General features: G+C 38.2%; 1 pseudogene; it reads right to left on the minus strand.

Moving 5' to 3' along the window:
• Nucleotides 1-3,499: 3,499 nt before the first annotated feature.
• LOC129369913 (4F2 cell-surface antigen heavy chain-like) lies at nucleotides 3,500-8,907 on the minus strand (annotated as a pseudogene).
• Nucleotides 8,908-11,775: the final 2,868 nt, after the last annotated feature.

Genomic DNA, 11,775 nt, shown 5'->3' on the forward strand with positions numbered 1-11,775 from the left:
GATGATTCTCTGAACGTCACGTCATTCCCGCAAAGGGAGTCGTGCCAAAAACCGAAGCCCAACTGCTTCGATCAGAGGGATCAAATGTGCACTCCGATAAACTGTTGTGGATATTTAACATGCATTACTGTATGCTGTCACTTTCCTATAACTATTTTCTGAACACGCACACACCCACATAGTGAAACTTTTGACCTACTGTTCACTTGAAGCTTTTCACCTCATACTGTCGCCATCGAAAGGCGACTTCTCATAAGTATGTCTAATTAAAATGAGTCGCATGTAGGGGACCTTTACGGTACGACTGAGAACGTGTGCGAAAAACCAAGTGTAGAGAAGTGATAATACAAAACCACATCCTGAAGTTGCTTTTGCTCGCCTCAAATTCTGCTCAATTCAGTTTGGCTTCGATTACCTGACCACATCGACTCGTATCCAGAAATATACATGAAATGAATCCAGCCATTGAGATAGCTTCAAATTACGTTAAATAGTTATAATGGAGAGCAGCCATGTTCAGTTTGTTTCTGTCTAAAGGAATCACAACGGGCAGTTTAGAGCAAAACTACTTTAATTCATATGTGCTTCTTGTTCAACATTGACATTAATATAAGCTGTGGTAACAATATGGAGTCAAGTGTTAATCTTATTTTTCTGCAGGTTCAGGTGGGACTTGTGCTCTTTGCAGATATGTGATCAGTAGATTTCCTTCTTCCACGTTTTGATCATGAGTTGCTGCTGATCTAAATGTTTATTGAATGTCTGTGTTCCATGAAATGCATCTTAAAAATCCTGTGTAATCATCGATGTGTTCATCTCAAAAGGTGTGTTCGTTGGACTTCCTTCAGTGTCATTATTTGTGCTTGTGAAAGAAATCTTCACCGTTTCAAAACTTCAATTGTTTTTAAATGACTAACAATGGCTAAAATAGTTATTAATGTTTTTTTTTCCCCATTATAATTTCTGTAAATTATTCAACTTTGTGTCAGAACGTCGGAAGATGCTCTTCCATTCTAATTTGCTGTGAAATGTTCAGGAAATCAAGCCGGTCCAGTTATGCACAGCCATATTCATGGCATATAAGTTAACCAAATATGATCATGTTCAAGTTCAATAACATGCTAAGCAAACATTTATCAAACATGTCAGTAAATCAAGCTCTGACTAAAACATTACTAAAACAATAGAGTACACTCTACATGTATCGTCCTCCCTCTTAGACACCGGTACCAATCCTGTGCTGGTTTTAGTCAGGTTTCGTATTTTCACTTCCTGTTTTAACTATTTGTATCAGCAGGTGTTGATGACAAGTTGACGCCCTGGCAGCAAAAGTGTCGATCTGTACACGTTTGCCTCACTTCATCTAGTCTTTTGGATTTTTCAGTTCCTACAGTAAAGTAAAAAAAAACTCTTGGGGCTAAATTAGTCACATGTCCACATCCTCTTAAAGATATGTCTGCAAGCTTGTAGAATTTCTCTTGTAAATGTCTTATGCCTAATTTTAGACTGGATTTTGACTGATGGAATGACAAAGTCCTGAATGCAATACTTAAAAGTATTGGTTCCTACATTAAAGAAAAAAAAAAAAAAAATTGTTGGTATTTCAGTAAACACTGTTCCACCTGCAGCAAATGATTGTAGAAAGAAAAGTTTTATGTTTCAATCTGTTGCCTGAAGGTCCTGGATTTAACTATGTGGAGAGTTTGCATGTTCACTTGACGGTTTGGTCGGACCTTAAGCTAAATGAATGTACTAAATTGCCCTTATGTGTGTGTGTGGTTGCACAGATCCACAGTCGAGTTTCTTGAGCAGGTATACTAAATAAATTATGCTTGTGAGTTTAATTTTCAACTTTACTGAATCTATGATTAAAACCAAACCAAACAAACATTGTATTATTCCTTTAATGTCATCTACAGTCCTTTGCTTTAACAACATTCAAGTATTTTTTTTAGACCCACAGTAAAGTAGAAAGATGCTCCAAGACGACAGTTTGTCACTGTAGTTTAGCCCATATAGTTGTATTAAATGCACATGATTTCACTTCTTCATCTCTCTGTTGCCGATTTCAAAGCTACCGAGAGTGATTTGTGTTTAAAGCTTTCCGGTTTTGGGAACGTCTGCTGCTTCAACGTGCACTGAGAGAGTAAACTGTGAGTGGATTATTATGACTATTTCTATTTAAGGTCAGTCACTGTGCTCTTTGTTATAAGACCATTTCGCATGGAATGCAACAGGCATGGTGAAGTGGTTATTATTATTTTTTACATTTTACTGTATACAGTCACCTTTTGCTTATATGCATGACCAGTGCAATTTGTACATGTTCTTCCTGCACACTTTCTTTGTGAAGTAGTCGTTTGAGCAGTAAAAATGGAGTAATGCAATAAACATATTTCCACCATAAATAAAAATGAGCGAGGTCTTCTTTGGCAAGAGGTCTAACATACAGATTAGAGTCACTGGCATTTTCAGCAGGAATCATTTAAATTTAGAACGTGATGCTGAGTTTGTTTTTGAGAATACTGGGAATGTCGCAGTGTTGCCAGAAGCATTTTTACGCTTGCAGATTTATAAGCGCTGTAAAGCAATATGCACCTTCACCCTTATTTGACAGTGACGTCTCAGGATTTCTTAGAAAGCAAAACTGCCAACGCTTCATTTGTGGACTGATGCCAACTTCTCCAAAACTCCATCGAGGTGCAACAGAGCTGAAAAGAAAAAAAGCTGATAGCATCTCATTTAAATGTATTGAGTTATAATGCAGCCCGTGGAGCTGTGAGTGAGACTGTAGCACCACCTCGTGGTAACCAAAAACTAACAACAAACCAGTGATATCAATAAGGATAAGTTAGTGATTAACGTGTTGATCATTTATGTCAGCTTGGGGGGAAACAAACACGTGGGTCCATATTTTAAGGCAAATTTTTTACAAAAAAAAAACAAAATTTTGCAAAGATTTTCAGTCAAATTTGCCTGAATGTAAATGAAATATTTTCTATAACAGTGTTATAGAGGTCCATCTATAACACTGTCCACTGCAAAATGTGTCCAAACTTATTGTACTTTCTACATCATAACCACAACTGCACTGCATTTTGTTCAATCTGTATGTAAAAGACTAAATATCACATATTATAAAATGACTGCAAAAAAACCTGTAGAATATTTCAAAATCCAGATTTTGAAATGCCTGGGAACATATTCCCAGGGTGACATGGTGATGGCAGCACCATTCTTCAGCAGGGCTGAAACAGAACAACAATTTTCAGATTTTTGTAAAGTAAAAAATAAAAGTTTCGATTTTTTTTTCCTTTCAGCTCACAAAGTTCAACCAAGTTTATGGCTGAATCTCAAACTAAATTAAAGGGGTGTGAATATTTTTCCAAGGTCCTGCATGTTGCTTTATAGAGACAAAACTGTTAGAAAAACAAACAAAAAAGTTGGCAAATTACCACAAGTTTATTTGGCGAACAAGCATCACATGAAGGGTTGAAGCAAAAATACTTTAGCTACATAAGGAGGATGTGGCTCTTGATTTGTATGTAAACCATCTGAGTGAAATAACCAAGAGAAATTCATTTTATTTCTAAAATGTTATTTTGGTCTACCTTAATGCAAACTGTGCACTATACCTGTAACTATCTGTTTAACTCTGCAGAAATGTTTTTATGACTAAATCATCATCCAACAGATTAAACTTGGAGAAGCACAGAAAGCTTGACTCGGGTATTCACAGCACATGAGCCAGATGTTTAAAATCCTGCTACTATGACAACATATCCTGGTAATTAAATCAACACAGCTAAATCTCTACGAGTAGCCTCCTGGGTTAAACAGCTTGATGACCACGGCTTCGTAAGGCTGCAGCTGAAGAGAGTGCAGATACGTCGAACCCACGTGGTTCATTCCCGTGCTGGCCACAAACACGCCCTTTTCAGGCAGGCCAGGAGCCCAGGCCGGATCGAGGGAGAGTGGCTCGGGCCGCATGTTGAGCAGAATGAGGAACTGCACGCAACCCCAAGAGCGCAGGAAGGCCAGGACGGGACGAGGAGAAACGGAGGAGTTGGAAAACGAATGTGAGGAAAAGTTGTGGGTGACGTTGAAGGGGAGGAGCATCAAGCTGCCGTAGAGGAGAGCTTCTTCTCTGGATTTGGAGCGGCTGAGAGTGGAGAAGAGAGCAACTTCCAAGTGCTTTGACTCTTTGTCCTGAAAGGTGCAGGGAACGGGAATAAAATGCATTTTTAATATACAGCTGGCAACAAACAGTGAGAATAATCCTTAAGAAATCTGGTCACACATTTATCTCATTACTCTGTGGGGGAAATAGCGGTTCATTTCTTTACACGAGCCTCTTGGGTTTTAAATCCCATAACATCTGGACTGCTAAGGTTTTACCCATGTGTGGTCGATCGCTTCCCTGCATCTGAAAGCAGGTGATCCTGGCAGAGTCATCATCAGCACCAGGAATAACCTCCTCAGCTCAACAGGCACCTCACCTCCAACCTGCAGATGTTACAAAATGTTACTGGAATGCAAACACCACAATCCAAACGAGTTGGGAGGAATCTTAACTTTTCCAAACATAATTTACAACCAGATTTAAGGGTTGTGTTTTTGTTCATCTCATATGTCAGGGTCTGCAATCTTTACGAGTTCAAGAGACAATTCTGCCATGTAAAGATGAATATGTTCGATCCCCTTCTAAACAAAAAGAAAAAGTTTTTTTTTTTAATATCTACTATAAGAAATATTATTTTCTAAAGGCACAATTTTATTTCTGTTTTCAAGTTTTAAAAAGAAGAAAAACTTTTGCAAAGAGGATGAATGCATTTATTGCCACTGAATTCTGATACTGGTAAAATAAAAAGAAACCTAATGACAAGAAAAATATATAAAATATATGACAAGTAGTTTTAGAACCAGTCTTTGTAGAAATGTAATAAAAACATATGGCAACTAAATTTCTTTCAGATTTCAGTTTGCATTTTTGAGGGGTTTGCATTTTTTGCAGGACCTGAATAAAATTATAACATAGTCCCAGCATTTAGGCTTGAAATGAAAGGAAATACCAAAGTTGCAAGTAAATAACTCAAATCTTCCAGCGTCCTTAAATACAGCAGTTTTCTATTTCTATGTTGAACTGTTTGAACATTTCAGCTCTTGCCTTAAAAAAGGCCAAACACCTTCAGGGGCTCCTTATTTAGTATCTACATAATAAGACCATAAACAGATGAGATCAGTTACCATAAATATGCAGATGATGCACAGCTCTATGTTACAATGTCATCAGACGACCATAAAGCAATTTAAGAACAAATCAGTGCCTGTTGTCCTGTTCTAAAATCCTTTCACTGGTTTCCTATAGAGTGAACATGCCACAAAAAAAGAATCACACATCCAAGTAGATTTTAAAAGTTTTATAAAATCCCTACTGTACACTTCAGTTATTTAAAACACACTCACATTCCTAAAGCGGGGGATTAATACTAGACCTTGAAAGAGATTGTTCGACAACTTTTCGACTCATCCTTGTAATTCTCCAGGGTTCCGGTAGGAAGTTGTTCATTTCATCCAGGTATTGTGGAGGGGAATAACCTAAAAGTCACTACACAGTAGTTTTCATGACCTGCAGTTGGAAACCACTGACAAGTCTAGTTAGACTTAATAAGCTTGCATAAAAATATCTTACTGTCCAGCTGGTCCATCCGTCTTCCTGTCGTGTCTGCAGCCGCGTCTCCACAGCCTCAGCTACTTCCTCAGCAGAGAGAGGCTGCTCCGACTTTGGCAAGATGGACCTCATGACCACATTTACCAACGTAAGGTTCTGAGTCGAGGCATTGGGCGCAGAACATCCGACGTCTGTTCTACCAACAGAATCCTGCAGTAAAATATGGACTTGCATATTTATTTGCACATCTTGCAATGCAAAAAAAAAAAAAAAAAAGAACTTGGATAGCAAGTTGCACCTTTCCTCCTGCTGAGTGCTAAATTCCTCAAAGACTCTCCTCCACTCCAGCAGAGTCTGATACGTTCAATACAAAAAACGTAAATTCATGAGAATAGCGCTCGCACCAAGATTAAAGACATCAGTAGCGTATCTACCTCCACCGAATATGCTGCATCGGAGTCACAGATGACAAATCCGGCCACACCTTGCTCCAACCAGAACCTTAATGCATCCTGGGGAAAAGAAAATGCCTGTTAATAAGCACATTGGTGTGACGAGCTGTTTGTACTGCATCGTTTTCACTGGTACAGTAGCTGAAGGGTTCGACGGTTTTTTCCGGGCGTCTCCTCCTGATCCTGCAGATTCACTTCACATACGCTCAACATCACCTTTAGACCTGAAAGACCAAATTTCCAAACATGTTGTTGGTGTGTATGCAGGAAAACTCAAATAAAAATGGAACTACAAATCCTTTTACTTACCTGCTTTGTTGCTCTCTGCAAGCAGATGTTGGATCTGAGCCGTTGTTTCCAGGGCCTCAGCGACCTCACTGGGTAGCTGGAGTTGCCTTTTTATGAAACGCACCCTGTAGGATCAGAGCTCCAACCCCAAAGACTTGAGATAGGGAAGGTGCTCGCACACCGCTGCAGAGAAAATAGATAGTCACTGAAGTTTAACCGAAGGGTAATTCATTTATTTAAACACAACTTTTCTGTCTAAATACAGCCTTACAATCTGAATGATGGGCCAGCATTAGCAGTGTTTGTGAATTGTTGGTAGATAAAAAGCCTCAGCCAAAACAAAAACGTCTTCTTTTCCGTCACGTCACAATACAGTCACCTCGGGCCCTGCAAAGAGGGACACCGTCTGTGACATTTAATATTTTAAATGTTCTGCATCAAACCAAAGCTAAAATGCTGAAGTAGCACATTTAGCAGTATCTTGAAGCAATCATATTCTGTGTCTAGACTTTATCGCCCTGTATCGTGTCACTGAAGGAACTTTGACCCACTTTTGTAAACAACGATGCTTCTGTAAGATGTCTGCACTGACGTTCTGCACAGTTCTCACATGGACCAACTAACATTTCACTAAGTTAGGATGCAATTCTTTACTGAACAGTTCTTTTTTTAGCCAGTTTGTTTTAGATTTTCTTTGTTATCCAATCTGACAGCACAGCTGCTGGAATTTACTTGGATTGTTTTCTACAATTACATAAAACATAATTATGCTGGGTTTAGCTGTCAATGCCAAATTAGACAGAGCTTGCTAATTGTAACATTGAACTTACAGTAGATTACAAAATGTAGGTAGGATGCAATTGATGTTAGGTCCCTTGGGCATGATAGCAATTTTCTCAGTTATGTAGATTATCGACTCTGCTAATGCTAAGCAGAATCTTGAAATTGATCAAAAAGTTTATGTATAATCCACCCTCTGTTGGTTTGTTATTATGTCTCAAAAACAAGTTGGTGCAAAATTTCAACATGTCATTCACTCTGTGACCACTAGATGGTGGCACAAGTGCTTCAAATAAAATAATTGACTTGTATCAAATATTAGATCAATAGAAATTTGCCTGCATTAAGACTGAACATGATTGCATGGCATTTCCCAACAATGAACTGGAAGGGAATAAATCACAGTAGGTATGTAGCATTTGTAGGTAGATATCATTTTAAAAGGCAGTAAAGTAACCTAAAAATGACAAAGATTTTCATTCAAGTTAGAAATCCATGCAGCCAATTGAAATCCCACACTATGGATCAGCTAATTGCCCTGAATTTAGATGGAAATCTGTGAAAAGTTGTGACCCGAAACAGAAAATTACTCACAAAAACCCATCATGCATTTAAAAAAGAGAAAGAAAAGACTGCCATGTGACTTTCAGCAAATATTCTTTGATGAATGTTCCACTCTGTGGTTAGAAAATGTCTGCATTTATTTAATAGAATCAAGTATCAAACTAGATGATTACAGGATAGGGGTCCTATTGGCTGATTTTTATTCACTGATGCAAATTTTGAGCTCAATATTGTTGAAAGAGAAATAAAAGCAAACTCAAATGTATAAGGGGACCATGCAGTCAGTGACAGACTCAAAACTGTCTAAATGGAGCGAAACCGGCCACAGAATTTGTGCCGAGAGAAAAACAGCTAAGTCTCCACAACCATGCTCAAGAGTGAATGAGGCTTTTGTTTTCCCCCCAAACATCTCAAGGTTTGATATTGTTCCAGAAGTAGTATTTTTATTTTTTGATAAAAAATTTGTATGAAAATGATGCAACATAAAACAGTACAAACAAATAATAATAATAAGAATACTAACAATAATAAGAATAAGAATAATAGTAATAATAATTTTTTTGCTATCCAGTAAATTAGAATAAAAAAGCGTAACTTTTTTTTCTACTCTTTTTTTTTTTTTTTTTTTTTTTTGCATAATTTACCAATTTAACATGTTTCAAAATTGCACACGTCCTCTTGTTCTTACCGTCGATGCCCCCTGACCTCTCGTCCCGCACGTGCGGGCTCAGCTCGGGCTGGACCTGGTAGAACAGGCTCCTCTGCCACCATTTCAGCGTCGTCGGAACCGGTTTCGGGCTTATGACAACGATGGCGACGGATACAACGAGCATGGTCACCCACGCCAGCCAGAACAGCACCACCAGGGAACAGCGCGCCGCCCTCCATCCGGGACCCCCGGCGGCCTCCAGCTGCTGCCTGTTCATTGGCTGCCGCTGACCCACCGGCTCCAGGCGGAGCAGGGGAGCCGCCTCCGAGGCTCCCTCGCCACCCGGCGACCCGGCGTGACAAGCTTCTGCTCCCGCGTTCAGAGGCATGTGGACCCCTGCAGGTTAGTAAAAATACAGGACAAAAAAAAAGAGGAAAAGAAAAATCACTGAATGTGATTGAAAAATCACTGAACGTGCCTGTACTCTGGTCACATTGACCCGACGACGCTTCTTTGATCTGCTCCTGCCTTTTGCGCAGGTGATTCAATCAGTTTATTTACTTATTTTTGGCTCGTTGAGGGTCACGTGACTCAGACTATTATGGCAACACTGAACGTTTTCCACGGAGGTTTCCTCCAATGTTTATGTTTTCTAGACAACAACAGAGCCTGCGTGTGTCACCTCTTTAGGTCAGGTGTTCCTCTTTTAGGCTCAAGAGGAATTTCAAGTACAAAAATCAATCAAACTTCATATCAAATACTTAAATATAGACAATAAAAATTATGCAATTAATGTATGTTTGATTAAAAGAAAAATCTCCATATTAAAAAAAACTATGCTATTGTATAAATAGTATATAAGCTTGCTAAAAGAGCTATTAATTAAAGTATAAATAAAATATAACAAAAGGCTATAAATATAGAAAGTAAAGAAAGGTTGAATAGCATGGATTTAAAAACAGTTATAGGCAAGACTGCTTACTTTAGAGCTGTCTACACTGCAGCCACTGGTGATATTGTTCTTTTGCACATTATTCTAGTTTTTTTTAGATGTACCTGTGATTGTGGTCTGACTGTTGCTCCAACACGTATATAACTGTAATATTAAGAGCTTCAGCTTTCCCGCCTCATTGCTCTGCATGCCGACATTCCTGTCTTAGAAAGTTTCTAAACGTTTCACCTCCCCAGGACGGTACTGTGTTTGTTAAAATGTACGCTTTTCATCTGTGTATGTTTTCCATTCATTTTCCACCTTTCTGTTCAGCGTTGCATAGGATTAATCATTTTTACTTCAGCCTGAACACAATGTTTTAAAAACTTAGTTTTTAAAACAGACACTAGTAAGTTATCTTTGGTTATTTGACAAGAATGTATTCTGGAAATTATTCATTAACAATCTCTCTTCCTTTGAACTTCATTTCTGCTAAATTACCAACTTTACTGGAAAACCTCACCGGTAGTTTAGAAATATTTGCCAGTATCAATACAAATGGTATAAATCAGAAAATACTACAAAATAGGATCTTTCTTAATAAGAAAATACACATACACAGGAAATCTGCAGGCATTTCCTGACAGCGTTAGCTGGACTTATACAGTCTTAGTCTTTAAAAACAGTGTCTCAGTTCAGCAGAAGGAAAATTTGATCTCTAATGTTTGGAAGACTTGGAAATAACAGTTTTTTGATGAGCTGCAACATCAAAGAGGTCTATATTGTCTTATGTCGGAAACTCAACCAATACTCACTTTTTTTCCTCCAAAAAGATCCAGTGTTTTCCCTTACCTTCCTGCTTTCTGTTGTCCACCAGTGTTTCTGGTGTAGCAAAATATCAGTCTAATTATTTTATGATCTGACTTGTCAGGATTTTATATGGCAAGAGGACAGACTGTGAAATACAAACTCTGCTTAGTTAATTAATAGAGGTGTGAATTGTCCCCCATCACTACAACACATTCTGAAAACCCATGACTGCTGAAAACGACAGCTCCTTGAAGACCATCTTAGGTTTTCTAGAGGTAAAATTAGGAAAAAAGCTGATTTTTAAAATAACTTTTTTCCACCAGCTGGCTTCCAGCTTTCACACTGTAGTCCAGGCAGTTTATAGTTAATGTTGAGTAGTTGGCCTCACCATGGGCAATGATTGGTTTTGGACTTTTAATGATTGAGAAGTTCTTTTGCAAGGAGGGATGATTATACACCTTTACTTTCAGGGATTTTTAAAGCAAGGCTTGGCTGCACAAGTTTGCTTTTATTGTGGGTTTTGTCATCTGAATAGGGTTATTTATAAAAAAAAACCCAAAAACTAATGATACAGTGGTATGAAAAAGTGTTTGGTCCTTCCTGATTTCCTATTTTCTTTGCATCTTAATCTTACACTTATGTGTTTCAGAACATGAAACCAATTTAAATGTTAGTCAAAGACAAGTCCAACACTTAAGTATAAGTGTGTTGGTGGATGGTTGTTTATCCTGTGACAATGTTCTGCCTTGTGACTGGTGACCTGTCCGGGATGTACCTGGACATTGGTCATAGATTGGGGAAAAAAAAGATCACCGACACTATAAGCTGATAAAAATGTGAGCCTAACTAAATTATTCACAGTTCAGATTTGACAAACATCACTGAAGGGAATAAAGAAGCAGCATACTTCAATACAGCATAAGTTATGGTAGCACTTGTTCTGCTGAAAGTTGCTGTCTGTTACGGACTTGTTTACACAAAAACAAAAAGTTCATTGCACAAGTTTGTGACCTGCTACAGAAAGGCTAATTCCTGGAAAGAACCCGCTCTCTTCCTCCCCTTGTGTCTCCACCTCTCACTGTCTTCAGTCATGGTTAATGTGTCTTCAACATTTTCTCCTTATTTATTTACCTGTTTCTCAAGACTTCAAGAAAACTATTTGTTTCCAGAGATCAAAAGAGTAACGTAACAGAAACAGAAAATGAATATCTGTTTTGCAGTCTGTTTTTTTTCTGTGTGGTTTGAAAATCAGCAGGGTCCCATCATTTGTCATTTCTCTCCTCATATGAAGAGTTTCTATGCCTTATCGCTGTGAAGTGTGGAGCAATGGGAAGGAATACATATACAGTGCATTTGGAAAGTATTCCGAATGCTTCACCTTTTCCACATTTTGCAATGTTATTGCCTTATTTCAAATTGTAATATTGTAGCTCATAACACTCAAGATTACTTTCCAAATACAGTAAAAACAACTAACATCAAAGAACATTATATAAAATGGAGAATCATATTGAACAGTTGGGCTTTAACACTGTATAAGGCAGCAAGTCTTTAACAATTATGTTGCTGTCAGTTACTTATATTCAATGTTTCGTAATGTTCTGTTTGGTGCCAACCATACCGTATAAAT

This window comes from Poeciliopsis prolifica, unplaced genomic scaffold (assembly GCF_027474105.1).
Source record: "Poeciliopsis prolifica strain line A6 unplaced genomic scaffold, Auburn_PproV2 SCAFFOLD022, whole genome shotgun sequence".
Lineage (NCBI taxonomy): Eukaryota > Metazoa > Chordata > Actinopteri > Cyprinodontiformes > Poeciliidae > Poeciliopsis > Poeciliopsis prolifica.